This window comes from Mustela putorius, unplaced genomic scaffold, assembly GCF_011764305.1.
Source record: "Mustela putorius furo isolate JIRA1106 unplaced genomic scaffold, ASM1176430v1.1 tig00003899_pilon_pilon_pilon, whole genome shotgun sequence".
NCBI lineage: Eukaryota > Metazoa > Chordata > Mammalia > Carnivora > Mustelidae > Mustela > Mustela putorius.
The window spans coordinates 11,567,929-11,594,543 of NW_025422048.1; the positions used below are offsets into that span (position 1 = coordinate 11,567,929).

Genomic DNA, 26,615 nt, shown 5'->3' on the forward strand with positions numbered 1-26,615 from the left:
AACCTGCTGGACAGATTTATCAAAAAGAAAAGAGAAAGGACCCAAATTTATAAAATCATGAAGGGAAGAGGAAAGTTCACAGCCAACACCAATGAAATACAAACAATTATAACAATATATTATGAGCAATATATGCCAGGAAATTAGGCAATCTAGAAGAAATGGATGCATACCTAGAGACCTACAAACTACCAAAACTGAACCGGGAAGAACTAGAAAACCTGAACAGACCCATAACTGGCCAGGAAATAGAAGCAATCCTCAAAAATCTCCCAACAAACAAGAGTCCAGGGACAGATGGCTTCCCAGGGGAGTTCTACCAAACATTTAAAGAAGAATTAATACCTATTCTCTGGAAACTATTCCAAAAAATAGAAATGGAAGGAAAACTTCCAAATTCCATAAAATTCCTCACTTCGTGAGGCCAGCATTACCTTAATCCCCAAACCAGACAAAGATGCCAAAATCAGATGAAGACCCATCAAAAAGGAGAATTACACATCAATATCCCTGATGAACATATATACAAAAATTCTCACCAAAATACTAGCTCCCAATAGGATCCAACAGTATATCAAAAAGATTATTCACCATGACCAAGTGGGATTTATTCCTGGGCTGCAAGGTTGGTTTGATATCTGCAAATCAATCAATGTGATACAATACATTAATAAAAGATAGAACAAGGGGGCACCTGGGTGGCTCAGTCATTAAGCATCTGCCTTTGGCTCAGGTCATGATCCCAGGGTTCTGGGATCAAGTCCTGTGTCAGGCTCCCTGCTCAGCAGGAAGCCTGCTTTTCCCTCTCCTACTCCCCCTGCTTGTGTTCCCTCTCTGGCTGTTTCGCTCTTCTTTCTGTTTCTGTCAAATAAATAAATAAAATCTTCAAAAAAAAAAGAAAGAAAGAAAAAACAAGAAACATACAATACTCCCAATAGATGCAGAAGAAGCATTTGACAAAGAATAGCATCCTTTCTTGATCAAAACTCTTCAAAGTATAAGGATAGAGGGTACATACCTCAATATCATCAAAGCCATCTATGAAAAACCCACAGCGGATATCATTCTCAATGGGGAAATGAGAGCTATTCACCTAAGGTCAGGAACACGGTAGGCTCTTCCCTCTCACCACTGCTATTAAACATAGTCCTAGAAGTCCTAACCTCAGCAATCAGGCAAAAAAAAGAAATAAAAGTCATCCGAATCAATAAAGAAGAAGTCAAACTCTCACTCCTTGCTGATGATATGATACTTCATATGGAAAACCCAAAAGACTCACCCCAAACCTGCTAGAATTCACACAGGATTTCAATAAAGTGTCAGGATATAAAATCCAGGCACAGAAATCAGTTGCATTTCTATAAACCAACAACAAGACAGAAGATAGAGAAATTAGTCAATCCCATTTACAATTGCACCTGAGGCAATAAGATACCTAGGAATAAATCTAACCAAAGAGACAAAGAGTCTGTAATCAGAAAACTACAGAATATTCATGAAAGAAATTGAGGAAGACACAAAGAAATGGAAAAACATTCATGAAAATATCTATGCTACCTAGAGAAATCTACACATTTAATGCAATCCCCATCAAAATATCAACAATTTTTTTCAAAGAAATGGAACAAATAATCCTAAAATTTGTATGGAAGAAGAAAAGGCCCTGAATAACCAGAGGAGTGTTGAAAAAGAAAACCAAAGGTGGTGGCACCACAATACCAGACTTCAAGCTCTATTACAAAGCTGTCATCATCAAGACAGTATCGTGCTGGCACAAAAACAGACACATAGATCAATGGAACAAAATAGAGGGCCCAGCAACAAACCCTCAACTCTATGGCCAACTAATCTTTGACAAAGCAGGAAAGAATGTCCAGTGGAAAAAAGACAGCCTCTTCAACAAATGGTGTTGGGAAAATTGGACAGCCATGTGCAGAAGAATGAAACTGGACCATTTCCTTACACCACACACAAAAATAGACTCAAAATGGATGAAAAACCTCAAAATCCTTAAGGAGGACACAGGCAGCAACCTCTTCAACCTTAACTGTAGGAACTTTTTCCTAGAAACATCGCCAAAGGCAAGGGAAGCAAGGGCAAAAATGAACTATTGGGACTTCATCAAGATCAAAATCTTTTGCACAGCAAAGGAAAAGGTGAACAAAATCAAAAGACAACCAATAGAATGGGAGAAGATATTTGCAAATGACATAGCAAGTAAAGGGCTAATATCCAAAATTTATTTAAAAACTTATCAAACTCAATACCCAAAGAACAAATAATCCAATCAAGAAATGGGCACAGGGGGCACCTGGGTGGCTCAGTGGGTTGGGCTTCTGCCTTCAGCTCAGGTCATGATCTCAGGGTCTTGGGATCAAACCCCATGTCGGTCTCTCTGCACAGCGGGGAGCCTGCTCCCCACTCTCTCTCTGCCTGCCTCTCTGCATACTTGTGATCTCTGTCTGTTGAATAAATAAAGAAAAAATCTTTTTTTAAAAAAAGAAGAAAAATGGGCAGAAGACATGAACAGACATTTCTGCAGAGAAGACATCCAAATGGTCAACAGACACATGAAAAAGTGCTAACATCACTCGGCTTCATGGAGATACAAATCAAAATGTTAATGAGATCCCACCTCACACCAGTCAGAATGGCTAAAATCAACAAGTCGGGAAATGACAGATGTTGGCGAGGATGCGGAGAAAGGGGAACCCTCCTCCACTGTTGGTGGGAATGCAAGCTGGTGCAGCCACTCTGGAAAACAGCATGGAGGTTCCTCCAAAATTTAAAAATAGAACTACTCTATGATCCAGTAATCACACTAATGGATATTTATCCCCAAAATACAAAACACTAATTCAAAGGGATATGTGCACCCCTATGTCTAAAGCAGCATTATTTATAATAGCCACAGTATAGAAGCAGCCCAGTGTCCACTGATAGATGAATGGATAAAGAAGAAGTGGTGTATGTATACAATGGAATATTACTCAGCCATAAAACTGAATGAATCTTGCCATTTGCAACAACAAGGATGGAGCTAGAAAGCATAATGCTAAGTGAAATAAGTCAGTCAAAGACAAATACCATATGGTTTCACTCATATGTGGAATTTAAGAAACAATAAACAAGCAAAGAAAAAAAGAGAGAGAGAGAGAAACAAACAAAAAAAGACTCTTAACTATAGAGAACGAACTAATGGTTACCAGAGGGGAGGGGTGGGGGGTAGGTGAAATAGGTAATTGGGATTAAGGAAGTTTACCTGTTGTGATGAGCACCAGGTGATGTATGGAATTGTTGAATTACTATACTGTACACCTGCAACTAATATAACATTGTATGCCAACGATACTGGAATTAAAATAAAATGAAATAAAATAAAAATAAAAATTTGGGGGGTGCTTGGGTGGCTCAGTTGGTTAAGCCTTTGCCTTGGGCTCGAGTCACGATCTCAGAGTCATGGGAATGAGCCCTGGCATTGGACTCTGCACTCAGCAGGGAGTCTGCTTCTCCTTCTGCCCCATCCCTCATGCATGCACACCCTCTCTCTCTCAAATAAATAAATAAAATCCTTTTAAAAATTTTTAAAAAGGAAAATAGAGACACAGAAGATGACCCAGGTCATATGAATAAATGAGGGAGTCAATATAAGGGACTGTTGAGTTATACGACTACCATTATTACTTCTGCAACTATTGCCTAACAACAACAGCAATGGTAGCTTACCGGTACCACGTTTATGAGTACTGACAGAAAGAATTCAGTGCACATTAGAACAGGAATGTTTCTAATTTAACTTCCCAACTTCAGTTCATTATTCTCTGGCAAGTTCCCCCTTTTGAATAGGATCGACCATATAACTGGTAGGACACAGTGCAAAATGAAAATGCGGGGACTCTTTCTCAAAACGTAGTAAGAATTTCAGCCCATTACAGCAGAGCATTAAACCAAGCAGGGAGCTCTATGAGACTCACAAGGCACAAGTCTACGACCCTGGCCCTACTTTGGAGCCCTTAAGAGACATGTGAGTCTTAGTATAATGTGGAACTGTAGAGACAACAAAGGAAACATGTTACCGGTTCTCTAGGTCTTCTCAATCCATGAAAATGTTTGTTTTTGTTACCTCTTGTAAATCTCACATCATCAAAACTATCATTAGATTCAGAGATGTGTCAATTCCTGGATGGCAAATCTAGGGTTGTTTTCATTGATTCTTGAGATAATGTATTTCCTGTGGAGTTTTGATTCCTCTTGCGGACCCTCTTGAATACTATATAAAACAAGAACTAGAAAAGCAGCTTGATCTCCATTCCTCCCCCTCTCAAGCCCTTCAGTCAAGAAAGGACACAAAGAACATGTTACAATTAAACTAAGCCATGACAGGGAGAAAGACTCCTCTGTTAGCCCACTTACAAAGAGCAAACAGTGCCATTGAAGGCACAGCCTCACACAAGACTGGGCTAAGTGGTTCTCACAACAGAGCAGCGAGACCTATTCAGGCTGGAGAGATTCCGTCTGTCCCCGCCATACTCTAAGCATCACAATTCTTACTCCCAAGCCAGGAGACAAAGAAAAGAATGCCAAGAAAACCATCAGATAACTAAGATGAAATGTAGAACACAATGGTATTCAAGTGCACTGTGATCAATGTTTAGATAAGAGCCACATTTTGTTTTTCACAAATACAGTAATACACAGAAGAGGGGTTTTCGCTAGGCTGATGTCTTAGGGTTTGCTTTCTGTCTTCCATGGTCCTTTTTTCCTGACAAAAGACTTACCATATTTACCCGATTCTAAGATGTATCTTTCTTCCCTTTTTCACATCCTGAAATCAGAATGTGCCTCATAATCAGGGGCATTTTGCAATCACTGTCAGCCAGGAGGCAAGTGAAAGGGAGCGGTCATCGCCTGCGATACGCAAATATATTCAAATCTGCTTGTGGCTACTGTAGTATATCATGACATGTGATAAACATATGTATCTAAAGAAGCCAAAAAGAGCTTCCAGTAAGTATAAAATTACAATTCTATTGATACGAAAGCACTGCATCATAGCTTATTCAGAGGCATTTGTTTTCTTTCTTAGTGTTACATAAAAACATAATCGCAAAAAAAAAAAAGCATCTCGAGTGTGATGAAGCACTTCACATCTTCAATAGAATGCATATCTGCCACTGACATTTTTGAAGAGTTCAAAAAGCTTCACAGACCCCCACTTAGAAGCCATCCAAAGTTGATACTGAGAAAATCCCTAGGTCCTAATAAAAGACGACTTTGTAAATACCTTTAATGAAATATTGAGGGTTTTCTTTTTTACTTTTTCCTGCTATATTACAACGAGAAATTCCACAACCTGAAAACCTAAACACTAGTGAGAGGTGCTGACTGCATCAGAATACCAATATCCTGGACCAGACTAGTGGACAAATCCATTTTTTCTGTGGTTCTGTTTTTAGAGGAAATTCAAGAATTCCAACACAAGGTCAGGAGTAGCACTATCATATATAATACATATGATACAACCTACAGGTATAATTTGAATTTTCACATGCAACATTTTTAAAAGTTTAAAAAGTAGGTAAAATTAACTTTATAGATATGTGTTGTTTAACTCAATACATCCAGAACACCATTGTTTCAACATGTAACCAATATAAAAAGATTAGTGAAATATTTATGTTTGCCTTGTCTCTAAAACCCGATGTATATTGCATTCTACACTGAGGAAATATCAGTCCTCACCAGTCACATTTCAAATGCTCAGTAGCCACGTGTGGCTCCCATATTGGACAATATAGGTCTAGTCTATTCATACATTTATCAGCAAAATAAAATAATCCCTTCCAGAACATTTTACTCAAACTCAGAAGCATTCGGCAGAAATTCAACAGTGGCATGTGAACTATGATGAATTATCTCAATGATGGCAACAACGTATTGTTCTGGAGCAATCCTGCTGAAAATAGCCTACAGTAGTGGTCTTCAAACTAGGCTACTGGTACATGAAATCTTTTCAAGAACTTTGTGAGCTCGGATAGTTCGTATGGGATCCCCTCTCAGGTTCTTAACTCCCGTGGGTCTTCTATACTAAAACTGACCTGCCGAAAAACTATTTTTCCCATGTGCTTAAAATTGAGCATTATTTTGCAACTATTTTCAATACTGATTGCTTAAATGCATCATTAACTGGAAAGAAATGCGCCTCCTATCTAATGGCAGTACGTACTTTTGATGCTGATTCTTTTAAGTATAACTAGGATAGTTTCCTATAACACAAAATGTTTACACCAGTAAAACTGATAAAGAGATTGTATGTGATTTCTTTCAGATAAGATACATCATTCATTTAAACTACTTAAAACCTGTTTTCTCAGATTGTATCTTGAAGTATCTTTTCCAATTAAAGTCATTCCTCATTTCACTTTATAAATAATTATATATTTTCTACCTCCCATTATCAAAAGCAAAATATGGTCATTTCCAGACCAATTATTCTTTAGCCATATATACTTACCTCTTTCATAAGATAGGGTTAAAAAGTTTGATTCTGTGGTCCAATAAAATTAATGGATTTTTCAATTTTTGTACATGATTCCTAGTTAATTATTTTCAGAAATCCAATACCAGAGTTCTAAAAACACATGCATACATGTTTCCTCAAGGAAACAATGCCTGCCATCAGATTCTTTGCTTTATACATGAATTATAATGTTAGCTACATATCGCATTGTTTAATTTAAAATCACATGAAAACAAAATTATTATTAATATCTTAATTTACTTCAAAGTAAATAAAAATCTCACTATATTTTTAATCTATTTATTTTGTTAGTAAACTATTCAACAAAGGTGTCCCATAATCGATTTCTGTGTGGTTTTAATAATGCCCCTATAATGCATATCAATTCATTTTTCTGTTGAAAGATGACGCACTTTCTGTGAAAGTACAGTTGGTTTGGCCGATTATTTTGATATGGACATTGCCTTTGCCAATTAAGTTATGTTATAAATATTTTCTATGAAATCAATGATCTAAATCTGCAGCCTCAAAGTTTTATATTTAAAGGAGATAATAAATCAAAGGCACCTTATCAAAATTATTGTATTGGTTAAGGCATACTTATCTGAGTATTTTGATGTTTCCAACCTTTTATAAGTATACTGGATTATAATGCTTTGAAAGGCCAGTATGATAGGTATAATAGCTATATCTTGACAAAGTCATTTTGGTAAACTTACCAGAAACTCAGAAATAAATGATTCAGCAAGAAATCCTTTCATAAATTGAGGTTTCTTTCCTTTCATGGAACTAAAGATAGGTCTCATCAAGTTGTCCATCACAAATTTTAAATTTTAATTAAAAAACTTAAATCATGAAAAATTATTTTTAGTGACAAGTCACTGTGGCTTTTGACTTACAATCTGGGGACTCATTCCATTCCCTTCTACTTATTTATGGGAACAAAGTTTTTTCAATTCTTATAGCTCTAAAAGTGAAAAACAGGAATAAAATTTATACTGTACTGTCTCATTAGAAGTAGCAGTCGTCCTCAGAGTCACAAACTAGCTTGGGGGAAAACAAACAGTCATATGCACTTAAGGGATACATTTCCAGCCAAATTTGAGTTTTCATTTTTAGTAATTACTTATCAAAATATATAATATTTTATAATGTTCTGATAAGCTGTATACTACTAATAATTTAATGGTAAAAAGTTTAATATTTAATAGGCTTAGCATTATAGGAACATTTATTTCAAACCATATATACTTTTCATAGAGATATATAGTAAGATGACCAATAAAAGGCTTTTAAACATAAGAATATATATTACATTAGGATACATTACTGAGGAGACCTATAGAACAATGATTTCAAGGAGATAAGATCATGAAATTTTCTGACTGCTCATGGTTTTTTTCTTTGCTTTTAAATCAACAATGATGAGTATCAAGATCCAAAGGTATTTTTTAGTTCACTGAATGAATGGATAAATGTGACTCATTTTATTTAAAAGTATAAGTATTTGTAATATGCTGGAAATAATAACCACAAACTTATGATAAGAAATTTCAGATACCAACTTCAAGATGGGTGATGGAGTTGATAGTTTTTCAAAATTATTTTAGCAGGCCTATAATTAGAAAGTTTGAAGACCACGGCCATAGAACACAATCTCAGAGAAGCCCAAAGGAAAACTAAGTGGGGGAAAGGAAATTTCGGAAGAAAGATTTCTTTTATTCTTACTTTTAACTTCTGAATGTACCAGAAACCACTCTAAGTCGAAGTATTTAGCTTACTTGCCAGGGCAGTTAGGCAGCCCTGCAATGGGTGAAATTTTAGGGGTATTTCGGAGCCATCCGTAAACACTGTACTTACTCACGACGGTCACTAGGTGGCAAATACACACTGGTCACGAAGCCCTCTTGCCGTCTGCCCTCTTCCAGGGGCTCTCTCCGTTGTCCAATCTCCTCCTGCAAAAGGGAAAAGAATATGAATAACGACAATCGCAACAAACAGTCGCAGGAAATAGTTATTTCCATTTTCCAGCAACAGTAACAAGCCCTTAACATCTCTGAAAATTTCAGAACTGGCCTTGCTTATGAAGCTCATCTACCTTTCGTCAATACCATTTACAATCATGTTGAGACGTTCTATGATATGACCATGAACTTTGACCACAAAACCCAAACCCTGTGCAGCTAAGAACCTCACCTCTGGTAAAACCAAAAAGCATCAGGAGCATCTATGACATTCTGAGCGCAAGACCAAGACTTTCATTTCACTGAATCTTCAAATAGCTCTAAAAGATAGGTGCTAATCTTACCCCCACATGACAGGTGAGAAAGCAGGAAAATGGCCCCAAATCATTGGGTTAGTAAGAAAATGCAGGTTTGGCTTTTTCTCACCAATTAAATAGCCATGCCCTTAAATACGACCCCGTATGATGTTTCAGTGGGGTGTGTGTGTGCACGCACACACACGTGCACTCCAGATCTTTCAGCTCTCTTTCTGGTAATCTCTACATCTCTTTTTATACTGTATATCCATTAGAGGAAGCTAAATAATTTCCATTTTATTTTGAAGAGGCTAAGAAAAAAGTACATTAACGTCACAGCCTCCTTTGGAAAAGGGTTTATCTGTGTGTGCTTTTATAAGTACCTGAGTCTGAGTGTTTTCATGCGTATAAATTTCTGCCTATATCTCCACGTCTGTGCATATGTCTGTGTTTCTGTTTGTAGCATGATTAAGTCTATGTTTGCATCTGTATGCCTATGTTGGCAGATGTGTGTGTGTGCATTCATATATTTGATGTACATTTAGGATTGAGTGCCACATGGGCATAGGAACACATTTGTAGATCATTTGTGTGTGTGTACATGTGCCGATGTGTATAAATGTTGACATGTGAAGGTACATGTCTGTGCCTTTGTGTGCCTGTGGCTATGTCTGTATTTTTTTACCGTGTTCAGGACTGTATTGTCTGTAGATACATGTGTGTAGGTCTCTTGCTTTCATATGCTGAGGATGTTGTGTTTCTGACAGGGACCCCTGGTGTCTGAGCGGACATCTGCATGTGCATTGTGTGCGTGTATAGGCAGGCGCTATTATGGAGTTCTGTTTGCATGTGTCTGTGAGAGAGGTTTGGAGTGTGTCACTATATGAGTTGGTGAAGTCTTGCTTTTTTTGGAGGCAGGACTCATGTCTCTGTCTACTTGTGTAAGTCTGTGGAATTGCCTCTGTATTCCCATGCACAGATCTCTGCATGAGTCCAAGAGGGTAAGCAGCATCTCTATGTGGAAATGTCTCGTCCTCATGTTTGCTGCTTGTAACGGTTCATCTGTGTGAGTAGCTGCGTGACTGTATGTCTGTGCAGACATAACGTCCATGTGCATGTTTGAGTGTTGGTCGCCAGGTCTGTAGCTACACGTTCTTGCCGTAAGGCTTTATCTGTGTCTAGGTGCCTCTATAGTCACACATGCAGGCCTGTGTTCATCCACCTGTTCCTCCACCTCCGTTTTCATGTGTACGTCTGTGTGACCATCTTCATGTCCATAGGGGCACGTGTGAGTGGATCTGCATAAACCTACCTATATGAGGACGAGTTTCACAGATGACTCTCCGGGTGAATGCACACGTGCCTGTATGTAGATGTTTATGTCGCTGCACGATATAAGGACTCCACATGCATGAGAGTTTTGCGTGTCTGTGGGCACATGTCTGTGTGCGTGCTTCTGTGCTATGCAAACACATCTGTTCACATGCATACACATGACGACACATACAAGTGTCTGTGCAACTGTATGTCTGGATGGTGCGCTGGATTCTGACAGGGTGTGTGTGCATTTCTATGACTATGTGCACAGATCATCAGACATGCGTGCCTCTGTGGGTATCTATGTGCCTCTGTGTTCAGGTGTGTGTCTGTGGGCCTCCATGTCTAGCTATACATCTGTGTAGAACTCCATGCATGGGAATCTGTATGTATGCTTCTGCATACATCTGCTTAAGCTTCTGTAGCCATCTCTTTGTGATTCTGTACGGGTGCGGTCTGTGTGCCTCTCTGCCTCTGTGCACATGTCTACATCTCCGTGAATACCCTGTGTTTCTGCATGTGTATGTGGCTTTGCACGCCCCGCTCACACATCTGAGTGAGCCTCTGTGAGTGCAGATTTGTTTGCCCACATAGATCTTTGTGTGGGTCTTTAGGCCTGTGTCTCTGTGGGTAGGTATATGCTTCTGCATCTAAAAGCATTTCTGCCAAAATGTCCCCCCCCCAATCTCTGTAGAACACATCGCTATTCTCTATGAAAGCATCTCTCTCATGCATATCCCACTATCTCTGTGTGTAGACACATGTAGAAATCTCCGTATGGATCCGTATCTGACTTCTCCATGTACAAGTGCATTTATATGTGCACACCCGTGTGCTTGTGTATTTCCATGTGAACACCCACATACACGATTATTCCTTTGCATACTCCCATCTGCACTGTCATGCATGTGCCTGTGTGCACATTTAAATGTTCACAGTAAGCAGGAGCCCTTGTGTTGCATGTGCAGGCATGAACACGTTTATGCCTGTGTGTTCTGATAACAACCATGCTTTTGTGTGTACATGCATGTGACTCTGAGATCAGGAAAACACCAGTGAGTACATGTTGAAAACACATGTATCTACCCATGAATGAATCTCTATGTGCAGTGTTTGGGTGAAAGCCTCGGGGTCTGCAGAGCAGTAAAAACACATCTACCCATGTCTGTGTCTGGGCGACTCTGTGCACTGATGGGTATGTATGCACTCGTGCAAACTCCTGTGTGTCTGTGAAGGTTCATGTGCATAAATGTCGGGGGGGGGGTCCTGAGAGTGTGTCTAGGTTTCATGAGCCTCCAGAGGCATCGATGTGTCTTTGTACGTGTATATGTGTGTGCATCTGTGCCTCTCTGAGGCTGTGAATCAGTAAATAGAACCTCTGGGTGCTAGCCAGGTCAGCATACATGTCTCTGCCTGCTTCTCTGGGTCTGTGTGATTGTGGATTATGTATGTATGACTCTGCATGGCTCTGTGCCTACATAGAGAACTGTGGGCATTCACACGTATCCTTGTGTGTGCATTTATGTATCTGTGTACACGTGAGATGACCCCTGTCGAGTCTCGGAGTTTTATGTTTATACTTGTGTAAACCTATGTCTCTGGACACATCTGCAGGTCTGGGTCAGTGGGAACATCTCTGGCCTTGTGTGTGTGTGTGTGTCTGTGTGTTTTCTAGTATATACTTATCTATGATAAATATATGTGTGTAGTTGTGAGCACTTTCTTTCAGAAAGACTTTTCTGGTGGTTTCCCCACCTGCTTTTCTATGATACAGCCAGCAGAAGGGGCTCAAGATTTTCTTCCTACTCTTGGGGTAGCCAAGAAAATAAACATTAAAATATGGACTCCTTTGGAAAATGTCACTGACTGAAGACAGTAACTATGGTCTAATAACAGGGAGGCTTTTTATAATCTGAAGACAAAAACAGGCGGCTGCTCAAATCCCACCGCCACTGCAGACATTTCTGTCAGGGACTCTGGCCCGCTGCTACCTTCCTTCTCCCCTCTGGTCTCAGCCGGAGCCCACATGCTGCCCCCTGGCTGCCCACGGCCCACGTCGTGTGGCTTCCACCCCACCTTCCGCTTCCCCAGGCTTGTCTATTACAAAGGGCCCCGAAGTTACTTTCTCCCTCATTCTCCTTTGCTTTGACTAGCAATTCAGATTAAGATATATGGTGTTATTTAATCCCTACCACAGCCTAAGAGGCAGGAACCAGGGTCATCCCCCGGTTACAAAGGAAGGCCGATGATCAGGGAATTCGAGTGCGTTCTGTAGGTCATATGGCCAACAGGTGGCAGGGGCAGAATTCAAAACCAGGCCTGATGGACACCAAACCCGTATTCCTTCTGCTCGACCACTGACCATTTCCACTATCGAATGTGCACAGGTCCCAGGGACCAGAAAACAGGCACATCTGCCTCCAAAGACTGTGTTCTAAACCTTGATTCTTGATGTGATCTCATTTAATTCTTGGAATGACCTCAAAACAAGTACTCTGTCCATGTTTACATGTGAGTATACAGACTCAAAGAAGTGAAGTCACTTGCCAGAGCTCTGTGTGAGCACGAGGGTCCTCTGTTCATACCCTGTGGAGCAACACGTTGTTGAGGCCAAAAGTGACAGAGTATGTGCCTCATGAAGTGAAGCCGAATGTTCTGGTGTCACCATACATATTTTGCTGTCTTTCTTGGTGTGTGAGGCCTCCTGAGTATTGTATAGTGGGTCTAGGTATTATTAGAGGTGTCTGTGAAGTTTGGGGCAAGTCTGGGCATCGTGGGGTAAACACGTGTGTCGTGGATTGTGTGTCTCTGCGCATGGCTCTTCTCCGGGTTGTATGAGTATCTCAGGACTGCGGGGCAGGTCAGAGGGTGCCGGGCTAGTTTCTGGCTTAGGTGGCACGTCTCCGTGTAGTGCTGTGAGGCTAGATGTCATGTGGTGAAATGCGCCATGTCTGGTTGTATAGCCAGCCTCTGTGCTATGGGGTGAGGCTAGGTGTGGGGGGAGTCTGGGGGGGTAAAGTGAGTCTGAGTGCGGTGGAGAAAATCCTTCTGTTACGGGGAAATCTGTTTCTACTGTGGATGGATGTTACATCTTTGCGGGGGGGATAAGTTGTAGGGTGGCTTTGTCTGAAGGAATGTGGGTCCAGGTGCTGTGGTGTGAGTGTGCAGGTTTTCTAAAGTACTAGTAAATTGTCAGTCCTGTGAGTGAGTTTCTTGTCATGTCAGTCAGCGACTGGTATGCTTCATGTGTGCACTGCGAGGCTGTGCTCAGTGCACGTTATGGGCAGCATAGCAAGGGAAGACAAGGTGAAGCGGTGGATTGTGGGTTGTCTCTATGAATTATGGGTCCTGTGAGTCCTGAGCATCTGATTCGGAGTAACTCCGCTCTGTGGGAGTGATCCTGGGTGTTCTGAATTTCACGGCTGTGATTTTTTCGGGTGTACTACCAGGAAAGTCTGGGGATTGTGCAACGTGTCCTTCCACTGTAGGGCATGTCTAGGGGTTGTGGTATAGACATCGCAGTCTGTACACTGTGAGATATATCTTGGAGTAATGGGGTTAGACTATGTGTCATGGGTTGAATCTAGAGATTCATTGCAAGTTGTTTTGACATAGGGCCAGTCTTTGCATTGTAGGGTATGTCTGTGCCTCATGAGGAGCCTCTATGGGGTTTTTGTAAGCAGGGGGAGCCTCTCAGGTATGGGGTTGTATCTGGACATGGTATGGCATTTCTAGAGGTTGTGCTCCAATGCTGAATATTGTGGGGCGAATGTGTATAATACAGGCTGACTGCAAATGTGGTGTTGGGTGTGTTCTGGGGTTGTAAAGAGAGTATGGGTTGTTAGGGGCAAGTCTGGGTGTGGGGGAGCTTGTGTTTGTGCCGAGGGACTAGTTTTTGTGCTGTAGGGCACATCTGCTTTATGATGTATTTGTGTGCGTGATGGGGTATGCCCGTGTGTAATTGAGTGTGTATTGAATTGGAGATCTTTGTGTTGGGCGATGATTCATTTCGTAGGGTGAGTTTGTGTGGTGGAGTTTGCCTGTGTATCATGGGGTGTGTCTCTCGGTGGTGTGGGGCGAGTCTGCATTTTGTAAAGCTTATCTATAGCACTGTGGGCCATGTATTGATTTTGTGGGATGACGTGAGGTTGTGATGAGATTCTGTGTGTGTAGGAAAATCTGAGTGCTATGGTGCACATCATTCATTGTGGGGAAAACCTGGTCTGGCTTGAGTTTGGATCCTGTGATTTGATTTTAGATGTCTGGGAGTGAAATTGCATTTGGGACACAGTCTGAGCATGATGTGGCCATTGTGGGACTGTGGGGAGTGTCTGTATTTCCCAGGTATTTTGTACATTGTAGGATGCATCTTTTTATTGGAGGCTTTGCCGAGGTGTTGTGGGGGTATGTGCACCACAGACCTAGTGTCTAGGTTGTGGATCAAGGGTGCCTTGTGGAGCAAGGCTGTGTGGTAAAGCTGGTAAGGAGTATTTGTCTTGTGGAGTGACTATGTGTGTGTGTGTGTGTTGAGGTGAATCTGTACATCAGAATGCAATTTTGCATTTGTAGGAGAAACCAATGTGTTATAGGGTACATCTGTCCATAGCAAGTTAGCTGGAATGTACTGTGGAGCTATTTTGTGCCTTACGTGTAAAACATATCTTAGTGTTGCATGGCAAGATTGAATTCGGGGGTGTCCCTGGAGGTATGCAGTCTATTCTTACCACAGTGGGGTAACTTTATGTTGTAGACTGAGGCTGTGCATTCTAGGGAGAATTTTTGTGTTGTGGGACTTACCCGTATGGGGTAAGTCTGGGCATTGTAGGGCAAGTCTGTTCATTGTAAGTTCATTGTAGTTATTGTGAGGCATTTCTGCGTAGTGTGGTGCAAAACTGAGTTTTGAGGCAAATCTTGGTGTTATGGTAATATTGGATGCCCATGGAGTAAATCTTGGTATTTTTTGGAGAATCTCCGCATTGTGAGGTGAATTTGTGCACTGTGATACGACTCCATGGGCTGTGCTAGGAGTCTTATGCCATGGAGCATGGGTGACATCATAAGTTGGTCTAAGAACTGAGGGGTGAGTGTGGGTGCTGTGGGAGAGTCTGGGTACCATGAGGCTCACAGGCACGTTGTGGAGGGTTTCTTGGTGCTGTGGTGCATGTCTGTGTGTTTGGGCACCTAGCTGGCAGTTGTGGTATGTGATGGGCTAATTATTTGCTTTGTGGTTGAGTCTCTGCATTGTGGGATAATACCACATAGGGGTAAAGTCTGTGCACTATAGGATGAATGTGGAAGCTGCGTAAATTTCTATGCACTTGTGGGACAAGTCTGTTTCTTTGGTATGTTTTAGAGCTACTGGACAAGGATGCTGGTGGGGGTGGGGCAAAGTCCAGGCATCTGAGGAGGTCACTGATGTCGTGAAGGAGTCTGCTGATTATGGAATGTATATTTTGAGAAATGTTTGCAAGTTGTTATATAATACTGCCTTTCGGGGCGGGGCGGTCCCTATCTTGTGCGGTGTTTCTGTGTATTATAGGACGTACGCTGTGGGAGAAGCTGTCCATTCTGGAACAAGTGTGTGTTTTCATGCAATTTGAGATCCTATGGGTGGACATTATAGGGAAAGCTCTGCAGTGTTATTGGATTCTGTGCACCGTTTGGGTGGATCTAAGCTATGACTGTTGTCTGTACATTGTATTGTGTGTCTGGGCATTGTGAGACGGATGTGAGCTATCCGTTGGTTCTAAGCAAGGGCAAATCTATGCGCTATGCTGTGTTTGATGCAGGGTGGGTGTGTGTATTTGGGGCTGAGTATGCATGTTTGGCACAAATTTGGAAACTGTGTGGTAAATGTGTGGCGAAGGAGACTTTGTTCTCTGGGGAAGGTGTGTGCGTTGTTGGTTATAGTTGTACATTACAATGAGGCTCTGCACATTAGGCGGCAACTCAAACCTTGGGAGCAGAGTTGGAGTGCTGTGGCTCCTTTTCACTCACTGCAGGTCAACCATGGGCTTGGTGAGGGTGTTTCCACAGGGGCATAGTTTTATATTTTAATATGGTTTGGCAGCTATTTTTAGAGTCTGTATGTCATATTGTGAGTTTGAAACTCTGTGGGTCAAATCTGTGGAAGTTCAGGTTTTGGTGCAAGTTTGGGATTTGTAAAGTTAGTGTGCTGTGGGGCAAAAGTGTGTTAGGCTGATCTGTCTCTTGAATCATGAGCAGATGTGCTGTGATGTGATCCTACGTGTTGCATGAGAAGTCTGTATCTGGGGACACATCTCTGCATTGTAGGGTATGTCTATGTATTGTAGTGTATGTGTGTACAGTGCTTGGGCAAGTGGGGTAACTGCATTCATTGTGCAGTTGTTTGATATATTGTGGGATGGACTGTGTCTTGTTGGAAGAGGAGCTTGAGTTTTGTCACTGACCCCAAGTGTGTTTGGGATCCATCTTCTGCTGAAGGATGTGTGTGTGTGTGTATTTTGTATCAACTTTGAGTATTGTGTGTCATGAGTTGACCCTACACAATGCATGGCAAATACGTATACTCCAGGGTGGTTTTGTATGCTTTGATCTGGGTCTGTGAGTGGTGGGCAGTCTTGCCTTCTACCTAGGAATTGTAAAGAATGTTTGAATGGCCATGTCATGGAAGAGAGACATGATGGGGCATGTTTCTGCACTGTATGAAAACCCTTGTGACATGAGATACATTTCCCCATTGTGACTTGATACTGTGCGTTGCAGGGGCATGTCAGTGCTTTGCAATAGGATTCTGTGCTTTTTGGGAAGAGTCTGAGCTGTGCGTTTGTGCCCATGCATTGGGTTTTTCGCAAATCCGTATGCTGCATGATGAGCTAGTCAGTGGTAGGGCTAGGAAGTCTGTGTAACAGACTATGGAAGCACGTTTCAGGATGTGTCTTTGTCCAACAAGACAATTCTATGGGCTCTGTTGCCCCTATCTTCCCTGGAAGCCAGGTGTTTGCGTGGCCGGGTGAGGGTATGTTGTGAGGCAGGTCTGCATCCCGTGGCGCTGCTAAGGGCTTTTGGGGCAAGTCTGCGTGCTGCGTGTTTGTGTCTGTGCGTTAATGGTATGGTGGTCTGGGTACTGTGGAATGAATCTGGGTGTTATGGGGTGATTTTGGGGTTTGTGACACATGCGTGTGCACTTTAAGACAGGCCTTTGTGTCTGGGGAGAAGTCTAGGGTTGTGATATTAGAGCAAAGCAAGTAGGACATGGCATGGGTCTGCGTATTGTGGTTTAAATGTCCTGTGAACCGCGTTTGTGTCACAGACGAGGTGGTCCGACATCTGTCTGGATAGTGGGGCTCGTCTATGTGTTGTCTGGTATGTCCAGGTGTGGACAGGCAAGTCGGTGAGTTGAGGGGCGTATCTATGTGGTAGAGAAGCTAGGGCGGGGAGAATGCTTTGCAGTGAGCCTGGGTGTGGTGGTTCTAGCGTTTTCATTGTGGAGTGACTGTGTAGGTTGTGGAGCAAATCGGCTGTGTAGAGTGAATCTGTGTGTTGTGATTCCAACCTCTGCACAGAGAGTCGTTGTTGCATAGCACATCGGTGTTATGGGGCAGACTTGTGTGCCGCAGGGTTTATGTGGACTTTGATGGGGTTTATACGTGGTTCTGTGGTGCATGAGTGTGCTGTGTAAGGACTATGTGCATGGTGTGGCGGTGTGGGCTCTGTGCGGCATACCTTGGCATTATGTTACTATTCTGTGCATTATGGGGCGAGCCTGTATGTTGTGGGGCAAGCCTGTGGACTGCGATCTGTGAGCAGTGAGTTGACTCACTGTTCCGATGTGAGCGCGGGTCATGCAGGCAGACATCTGCATTGTGGGAGACATCAGTGCATTACGGAATGTGTTTGCAGACCATGGGACAAGTCTGTGGTTATGGATTGTTTTTGAGTTCGATGGGTCCTGCATATCTTTTGGGGGACTGTGTGGACACAACTGAAGGTGTCTGGGGCCTTTGCCCCGTAATGTGATGTGACTGCTCCCTAGGGGAGCTGTGGGCTGTGCGGGTGCCGGAGTGCACAGTGGGACAAGAGGGTGCCCTGGGAGGCCACTCGCTGCTGCGTGGGAGGAGTGCGCACCCTGACGCTGGGTCTGAGGAGTGTAGGGCCTGTCGAGGTATTGTATGGCAGCTGTGTGTGTCAGAGGGTTTTCCGTTTGTTGAGGGACAAGTCTCGGTATTGAGAAGTGAAGGTGTTTACTGGAGCCTGTGTGTGGGTTACGTGCCTCATACAGGCATCGCAGGGTGTATCTGCTTTGTCGTCCGATTCTGCATATGGAAGATCTGTCTGTGGGGAACGGGGCTATCCATGTCCTGAGGCACAAGCCGGCGTGTTGCAGAGCAAGTCTGAGTCCTGTGGAAAGATAATCTGCATTATGGGGTGAGTCTGAGCATGGGGAGCGATTCGGGGTATACAGGGTTTTGACAGGGATGGCGTGACACAAGGCTGTGTGTTGGAAAAGCCTATGCATTGTGGATTGTTTCTAGGGATTTTAAAGTGAGTTCTTTACATTGTAGGTCTAGTGTATTCTGAGGTATGTGTACTGCAGAGCCTATACATACACGTGTATACGTATATACGCATATATACACATACACATATATTCATGTATGCATGCTAGGGCGCATTCGGCTGATGAGTCTTCACGTGGCTAAGCGGTCTGTACCTCGGGTATGCAGATGCACTGCACTGTGTGTCTAGGTGTGGTGTGATGCGTCGCTGTTTTGCAGACTCCACGTGGAAGCTGCTCCGGGCGTCATGGCCTACGTGCAGTCATCACGGGACTGTGAGCAGAGGGCGGAGGGAGTGGGAGCTCTGGTGTGGTTCTAGGCTTTATGGGGGTATACTCCATGCGTCATGGGGTTGCTTCTAATGATTCTAGATTAAGTCTTACCATCATAGTCCAGGTCCTTGTGCAGAAGAAAGAACAACAGTAACAGCCACAACAAGATCAACTAACATCCATAACACTAAGGTTCTAAGCACTGCAGAGGCGTTCACTCATTTATTCCTCTTAACAACCCTGCTAAGTAGGTACCATTATTATTCCAATTTCTGCCTAAGAAAAATAAGGCACAGACAGGTTAAGAAACTTTTCCAAAGTCACACAGTTAGTAAATGATACATGTAGGATTGGAACCCGGTCAGTCTGAATCCTAAGTGGAAGTTTTTAACCCCAATCTATACTGCCCCTTCGTTTGGGGGTGTGCTGTGTTTACGGAATGTCTCTGGGTCTTGTGGAGTATGTCTAGGTGTGGTGGCAGGTCCTGGGTTACAGAACGGCCAGAGATTATAAAATTAATCCAAGTAATGTGGGGCTTCTGTGTGAATTGTGCAACGGGTTTCGTGGAGAGGGCATTCTCTCACATCGTTAGGATGTCGAAGGGTTAACGTCTGCCCTGTGCGCAGGCCAACTGTGTAAGCAGCATGTCAAGCCTCTGCTTTCAAGGAAACTTGTGTGGTGGTGTGATTGTGTGATTGTCAAAGGGTTTTGTGTGTTTGCATGCGTACCTATTCGGAAAGTGTGCTTACTCGTGAGTCCAGTCCCTGGATCACGGCGTGGGTCTGTGCCTTGCGGAGTCTGGGTGTTGGTGCTCAAGTCTGCTTTATGGGGGAGGTTCGTATGTGACGATGCACCTCTGTGAGTCATGGGGCAACCATGTGTGCTGCGGGAAATGTGTCTATGTTGTCAGGGTCTCCAGGAATTCTGGGGCTCACTGCTACATGGTGGGGGGGCGGTCTGTGCACTGGAGGATGCCTCTGTGTGTTGTAATATGTGTGTGCATGGTGTGTTCTCATGGAATGCGTCTATGCATTTTAGGCCTGTGCTCATGGGAAGTGTCTTCGTGTTGTGGGACATGTTTGTGCAATAGAGGCAGCAGGCAGGCTGAGGGGGATGAGTTTGTGCATTGTGGAGCGACAGTGTGTGTTACATGATGGTGAGCACCATGAGGCTTCTCTGTACATACTGAAGAAACACTAGGTGTCTTGGGCTATGCAATCTGTATCATGGAATGTTCTCAGGATTTGTGAGGCAAGCATTAGTTTATAAAAAAGGCCTTATGTTGTGGGTTTAGTCTATGTGTTATAACGTAACTCCAGGCATCGTATGGGGTCTATGCATACACACTGAGCTGTTCAGGAGCAAATCTGTGTCCTGTAGAGCATGTCTAGGTGTTCTGGATGAGTCTGTGCATGACGAGTCTGCACCATGGGGAACCCGTGAACTGTTGGCTGAGTCTGTGTGTTGCAGGAGGAGTCTTAGGATCAAAAAAAAAATCTGAGTGTATGTGTGTGGGTGTTGTTGGTGTGATATAGGGCACATCACTGAGTTGCAGGGAGCATGCATGAATGTTTGTGTGTGTGTTGTGTTGTGTTGTGCTGTGGGTCTGTGCCTTGTACGGTGAGGCTTGGGGTCGTGCGTCTAAACACTGCGGAGTGAGTCTGTGTATCATGGAGCAAGTCTGTGCACCGTAGAGCAAATTTCTTGATTGTGCTACAGCTCTCTCTCGTGTGAGCGGCATCGGTTTAGGGTTCTGTGTTCTGTGGGGTGTGGGGGGTTGCGGTGGGCGATCTGTGTGCTATGCACTGCTCGCTTCGGCAGCACATATACTAAAATTGTGTGCTATAGAGTATCTGCACCTGTCCTAGGGCCAGTCTATGTATCACTGGTGAGCCTTTGTGTTGTCAGGTTCTAGGTATTTGGGGTTAATGGTACTAGTGGCTAGTCACTCCCTTCGGAGTAGGCCCTGTTGTTACGTTTGTTTTACAGAGGAGCAAACTGAAGAACAGAGAAACGTACTTACCCCAGGTGATACACTTAGAAAAGGGTGGAACCTGGATCCTAACCCAGGTAGTCTGGGTCCAGAGGCCTTGCTCTTAACCACTACCCAAGCTGTGTCTCTGTCACAGGCCCGAGTTGTAGCTCAATGATACAGGAAAGTAGGTCTGTAGACTACGATGGAAATATTTGCATTGAGGGGGTCATATGTGTGTCGTGTGTCTGTCTGTGTCCTTGGGGAGTGTTTATGTGAACGGTCGGTCTTCTGTTTTGGAGTAAGTCCATGCTTTGATGCCAATCTGTGTGCCGCAGAAGAAAGCTGTGTGTCCAGAGTGAGCATGAGTAGGGCGTGGGGCCGGTCTCCGCCGTGAAGGGCAGCATGCCTGCACACTCGGGGTGAGTATCCGCGTCCGGTGGTGTTTGTGTATGTTGCGGGGCAAGTGTATACACGGACGGGGGGTCGTGTTCTGGGCACACTTGTGTACGGGCAGCAGCGTAGTGAGCAGTGAAATGGGTCCCTGGGCTTTGAGGCAGCTCTGGGCATTGTAGAGCCCACGGCTGCCCATGCCCAGGGTGTGTGCTCGCAGGGCGGAGGCTCCGGAAGGAGTGTGGATTTTGTGAGGTGAATCTGTGTGGCACGTGTGTGACACAGTGACGTGCGCCGGGGGGTCGGAGCGCCGTGCTGGGGAATGTGTTTGGGTGACACGTCTGCGCTGTGAAATGAACGAGGGGAGCCTGGATCGTGCCCGTGACTGGCCCCGCGGGGGGACATGTGTATGCCCGGAGGGCGGGGGCTGGACACTCTGGAGACAGCTTAGGTGCTGCTGTGGCCTGAGCGTGTCTGTCCTAGACCCAGTCTGTCCCTTGAGGGACCAACGTGTGCTGGGGCGCAGTGCTGCGCCCCATGGGGGGCTTGTCAAAGGAATCGGGGTTGAGCGTCTGCATGGGGGAGCCCGCCACGGGGTGAGCATTTGCATCGTGTGGGGGTGGCATGGGTTGTGATGTGACCCCGTGCGCTGCAGGATGAGGTTGTGTGTGGTGGCCCAATCCTGTGTGCCCGCGGGATACACACCACTGCACCTCTGGGATGTGGGGGGAGCTTGCCTGAGGGCCGTGGGTTTAATCTGTGTGCCATGGTAAGTCTTCAGGCTGTGGGGTGAGTCTATGTTCTTAGGGGCATGTCCTTGTGCTGTGGGACAAGTCTGTGTCTTGGGGAGAGGCTGTGCACCCTAGGGCCAGTCGGCCTGAAGTGGGGAGGGCCTGGGTCCCATGGAGAAAGTCTGTGGGATGAGTTTATACGCTGTAGGGGATGTCTGTGTGCTGTGGGGCATCTCAGTTTGTAGGGCAGACTGTGTTCTCTGGGAACAATCTTTTGGCTGTGGGGAGAATCTGTGTGTTGTGGGGAGACTCTCTGTGCCATGGGTTTAGTTTGCATTTTATGGGGTGAGTCCATGTGATTTGGGTCATGTCTGTACACTACGGAACAAGTTTGGGTCTTTTTGGGATGGCCTGTGTCCTGTGGTGTTTGTCTATGTGCCACAAAGCAAGTCTGTCTGGTGTGGGACAGTGTGTCCCTCGGTGTGGGTCTCCAAGCTGGGCCAGGAACTGTGTTCTGGGGGAGAGTCTGTGTTCTGTGGACAGTCCATGTGCTCTAGAGTGCATCTCTGTGTCATGGCATAAGGCTGTGTGCCCTTGCGGGGGGGAGTATCTGTATGCTCTAGGGAGTATCTTCGGGATGTGACCTGTGTCCTGGGGAGAATCTTGGCCATTGGTTTAGTCAGTGGGACACTGGGAGAAATCTGTGTGCCGTGGGGAGAATCTGTGTGCCATGGGCATCCATGAGCCATGGGCAGAGTCCATGTTCTGTGGTGAGGTCTGTATCCTGCAGGGCCTGTGTCCCGTGGAGTGAGTCTGTATTCGCTAGAGAAACTGTGCTAGGCGAAGGGCCTGTGTGATATGGGGATAGTCTGTGATATCGGGGATTGTGCACGTGTCATGGATACAGTCTTTATGGAACAGTGAGTCTGTGGCACATGCAGTAGATCCATGTCCCTTCGGTGAGACTTTTTGCCTTGTGGAGAATGTGTGTGCTTTTAGGTAAATCTGAGTGATATGGGGGATGCCTGTGTGCTATGGGGTAAGCCTTTCCGCTGTGGTGCTTGTCTGTGTGTCGTGGGAAAAGCCTGTGTGCTGCAAGGTTAAGAGAGAGAGAGAGAGAGAGAGAGAGAAAGTGTGTGTGTGTGTGTGTGTGTATTTGACCAGTGGACAATAGAGGGTAAGTTTGTACATTGCAGGGCAAGTCTGTTTCAGGGCAAATTCTCCTTTAATATCTACAGATGATACCAACACTTACACTACGGTTACTGTGTAACAGACACTGTTCTAAAGGTGCTATTATTAATCTCCATTTTATATCTGAGAAAATGGAAGCACTATGTACTATGGTCACGCAACTACCAAGAGGCGCAGGTCTGAAACCAGGCAGTTTGTTTCCTGTGTCCACACTATCATGAATCTCCTTAGGGTTCCGGGAGCATCATTGGCCTCAAACACTGGGAATACTTCGTGGTCATTGCTGGATATATTGAGAGAAGGGAACGTGGAAGAAAAGGGAGTAGCTCAAAGCCTTCCAAGTATTAAAAAAAATAACGCAATGCTCTATTTAAGATAATGATGGCAGTCTAGCCCAGAAAAACTGACATCATGACTGCAGAAGAGCGCCTCCAGTGACGTCGGCCCCCACCACAGTCCCACCCCACCTCGCTGACACAGCCACATTCTGCCACTGCAGAGGAGCAAATGCGCATGCTCTGGAGAGCTGCTGTTGCCAGGGAAACCAGCCTCCAGTCACAAACAAATCACAGCCTAAATGTGCAAGTCAAGAAATGACTGGGACTCTGGCTGTGAGCCAAATGAGCCCCTAATAAGGGCAGGCAAGGCACCCTCCAACCCAATGCCCTCAGTTTTTCTTCCTGAATCAGGAAAGGCTAGAGGCCAGAGTCAGGAAGACAACAGAGAAAGAAGGCTGTGCTGGGCGTGGGAATGGGGCTGGGATGGCCAACAGTGGGTAGCAGGTGATTTTAATAATCAAAGATTTCTGTAAGCAACATTTAACTCTTCTCCCACTGAGTCTGCGTTTCATGCTGGAGCCTTCCGCCTACAGCGAAAAGAAGTGAACCACTGGGGGTGTGTCTCCTACAAGAGATGGTGGCAGTGGTGGCATGGATCGGGACTCATCCTACCTTCTTTAAATCCCTACATCAGACTACTGCCAGCAACAGGCTGGCAAACATTATTTATTTCTGCTCCTCACACATCTCTTACATTTCCTTCTTATACCATTCTAGAAAATTCCAGAGACTAAGACCAGACAGCTTTAATTCTCCGAGAACCTAAGGAGTAGAAAAAAAGGTTGAAGAAGGAATCATAGGAGTAACACTAACTGACCCTGGGGGTAAGTTTTGAACACACAATTAGAATGCCAGCTGTGTCCAAGAGGAATAGCACATCTGGAACAGTGGTTTTCTATATTCAGATTCCTCAATTTTAATTTGTGAAAAGCATCCGATAAAAATACAATTTTGGAAAATTTTAAATTTATAAATCCTGTTTGAAAACCACTGCCCTAAACCACATGTGCCTAGAATCCTTGAAAGGCATGAACACGAACATGATGTTTTAGAAAGCTGCCAGAAGCTGCAAGAAGGTAGGAGTGCTATTGAGGAATGTGACCATCTCGGGTAGAAAGAAAATGGCCAACCTGTGGACACTATACCCTAGCTAAAGGGAGAGCAGTTGTTGCCATTTCATATCAGTGGAAGAAGGTTGAATTATTCAATAAATGATGCTGAAACAATTGGTGACCTATTTGGAAAAAAAACAAAATTAGATCCTACTTCATATTCATACCACATACCAAAATGAATTCCAGATGAATTAGAGTTAGTAAAAAAAAAATGAAGCAATGAAATAACTAGAAAAAATACAAGTCAATATACTCACTAAAGGAAAGAAATAAATCATAAAATCAAAAATTGATAGCTACAGATATCTAAAAATATAAAGCTGTAACATGTAAAAAAAAAAAAGACCCCAGCATAAATGATACAAAATCAATAGGCAAACAACAACTGGGAAATAATGTTTTTACCACATATGATAAACTAATTAGGTGATAATGTATAAGGTGGAGGTGAAGGAGAAATCTTAAACTGGTTCATACCATTTGATCCAGAAATTCCACATCTACGAATTTATCCTAGGGAAAAAAAAAAAAAAACAGAAAAGTACACAGAGGTTTATATGGAAAGATATTCCTTAAATTGTAACAGCAAAGACTGCACATATAAACATTCAGTAACTGGACATTTAGTGGGACACCTCTATGATCAGAAATTATGCATCCGCGAAACACTGACTTCTTGTGGAATGTTTAAAAATATGAGGAATTATTTTCAATATAATGTTGAATGATTATTAAAGCAAGCTGAAAACTATATATATATATATATATATATATATATACACACACACGTCATATATGTAGTTTTATTTATATATATATATATATAAAATTTTCATTTTGTATATAAGTATATATCTCTGGCATTTCTTTGCATGTATTCAGGAAAGAGGGACAGAGTCATTTTTCCAAATTTTAAACAATTAATGTGTGGGTTTTTTTATGATAAAGGGGTAAGATACCATTTTTAAGAAGCTACTTTAACAAGGGCTATAAAAGCAGTGGGAGCACAGAGAAGAAAGTCTAGGAATAAAGACAGTAAAAACAAAGCCTGACTGCACTGATTTAACAGTGGAGGAGCCAGCAAGACACACGCAGTGCAGACTACATGAAGATTACAGCATCATTACAGAATTTCTTATACAAGATGGACTCCTGGAAAATTTTCTTCACTACACCAGAGAATAGTCACATGTCCCTGGATGCGTCAGTCACTCTCTTTGCCGCAGTGCTCCGTCCAATGCCCCCCTCCCTTTGCCTTTAACACACTCTCCCCCACCAGCACCCCCTGCAAAACATGCCACCCGCAGACATTTTTGGCTTGGAAAAATGGCCCATCTTGAGAGCTTTCTTTTAAGCGTTTCCTTCTTCTTTTCCCTTCTTGATTGCTGTTTGTCATCTAACTCAAAAATCTACCTTTTTTCCCTCCTTCCCCTTGAAGGGACCAACAACCTAAATTTCAAAGAAATAAAAAGACCACCACCTCAGTTTTGTTTTGTTTTGTTTTCTTGCCGAAATGGATCTACTAATGCGCTTTCCAGGTGAAAGGGGCACAAAAGCTTACGCATTTTCCGGCACATTTCAGGAACAAACATAAAAGCTTTTCTGATAGGAATCTCTGAAATCCTTCTCAGAGCTCTTTTCAAATAAAGAAGCACTTGAGAATATTCTGCCTTTACTGCACTAATTGATGTCCATGAATACAAAATCAATCATTTTCAAAATAAAGGCAGCCACAATATTCATGATTTCCTTTCCATGACTTCTCATCCTAAACCCAAATTTTAATCTTTGCCATTCAACGCATGTTCATTTCTCCTTTGAAGCAATTAAACTGAACATTACAGGCTACCCTCCTCATTTCCTCTCCTGTACAGACATCCAGTCACATGATTTTCTTCATTTAAAAAAAAAAATGAGGTATGGTATCCTTCCCATTGCAAAGTCACAGTTTTGTCATGCTCTC

General features: G+C 43.6%; 1 long non-coding RNA gene across 3 annotated transcripts in view; it reads right to left on the bottom strand.

Annotated features, from left to right (window-relative positions):
• Positions 1-26,615, bottom strand: part of LOC106003839 — a 52,886-nt gene that overhangs the window by 25,780 nt on the left and 491 nt on the right. For all 3 annotated transcript variants that reach the window (XR_006602993.1, XR_006602992.1, XR_006602994.1), the window contains exons 2-3: positions 25,130-25,165; positions 8,381-8,475 (exon numbers count right to left, since the gene is read on the bottom strand). This is a non-coding gene — a long non-coding RNA (uncharacterized LOC106003839). The remainder of the gene's footprint in view (positions 1-8,380; positions 8,476-25,129; positions 25,166-26,615) is intronic.